We start from the raw sequence: 1,577 nt of genomic DNA, 5'->3' as shown, positions 1-1,577 counted from the left end.
TTTTTATTGAGGTATAATTAAAATATAAAATTATATTAGTTACAGGTGTACCACTTAATGATTTGATATTTGTACATATTGCAGAATGATCACCACAATTGGTCTAGTTAATATCCATCAAAACATATAGTCACAAAAAAACCTTTTTTCTTGTGATAAGAGCTTCTGAGATTTACTCTCTTAGCAACTTTCAAATATGCAATACAGTATTAGTAACTAAAGTCACCATGCTGTACATTATATCCCCATGACATTTATTTTATAATTTGAAGTCTGTACCTTTGACCCCCCCTTCACCCACTTTTCCCACCCGCCACCCACTGCCTCCGTCAACCACCAATCCTTTCTCTGTATATATAAGCTCAGTTTTTTTGAGAGGGTTTCACATATAAGTGTGATTATACGATATTTGTCTCTCTGTCATACAGATTTCTCTTAACATAATGCCCTCAAATTCCATCCATATTGTCACAAATGGTGATATCTCATTCTTTTTTATGGCCAAATATTTCATTACATATATAACGTCTTTATCTACTCATCAATCAATTAACACTTAGGTTTTTTCCATATCTTGGCTATTGCGAATAATGCTACAATGAACATGGGGGTGCATATGTCTTTTTGAATTAATGTTTTTTATTTATTTTTTGATAAATAACCACCCCACACACTCATTAAAAATAATTATTGGTATTATTATTAAGACCGGCTTTCTGGGGTCACTCTTTGGTCAGCATAGCTTAGTGATTAACCAAAGATACATCAAAGGTTGTGTTTAAATGTTTTGAACCAGTAGGCTTATCCTTTGCCAATGGATTTGTGTGTTTGGGAAATGACATTCAAAGTTTAGGCAGTTGACAAGTCCTTCACAGCTTTTACTTTCTGTGCTTGCAAAGTTTCACATTTATCCAGGGCCAAGTAGCTCACTAAAGTTTTCTCCAGTCTCATCTGAGTGTAAGCACAGCCCCGTGTACACATATAGCTTTTCTGATCCCTAAGCTTATGAAGGCTGACTTTGGCTGTCTTGATCCCCGAATCTCACTTGTACATTTCTAGCCTGTCTTCTGTTATGCCTAACTAGTATGGTAACCTCAGACTAGCTTCAATTTTGATTGTCTTTGATTATTTGCCACCAAGATTCTCATTGTGTTGTCATTCCCTCGGGCATGGGTTTTCCCATGCTTGCTTCAAATCATGTCAGCCCCTCTCATGCTCATGCCCTACCTTGCACTGGTAGAACTACCTGTATCTTGAAGCTGGGGTCTAGGGCATCAATAGCCTTAGGCAAAAACAGAGTAAACTTTCCCTGTTCTCACTAAGATTCAAAAGTTTTTCTTGAATAACTGCTAATCAGTTTTTTTTTTTTTTGCTTTTGGTTAATTTTCAGCTCCCGACAATTTTGTCCAGTTTTATCATTGCTTTTTGGGAAAAGGATTTACCAAGCTCCTTGCTCAGCTATTCTGGAAGTCCTATCCCAGCAATAGCCTTTTTTAGTTGTGTTTGTCACAGACAACACCCAAAGTGGAAGACTTCTCAGTATGTAGCAGATTCATATCCAGAGTACAGGCATACCT

This window comes from Pteropus alecto, unplaced genomic scaffold (assembly GCF_000325575.1).
Source record: "Pteropus alecto unplaced genomic scaffold, ASM32557v1 scaffold229, whole genome shotgun sequence".
In the NCBI taxonomy this organism is placed as follows: domain Eukaryota; kingdom Metazoa; phylum Chordata; class Mammalia; order Chiroptera; family Pteropodidae; genus Pteropus; species Pteropus alecto.
This window is presented reverse-complemented; position numbering follows the sequence as displayed.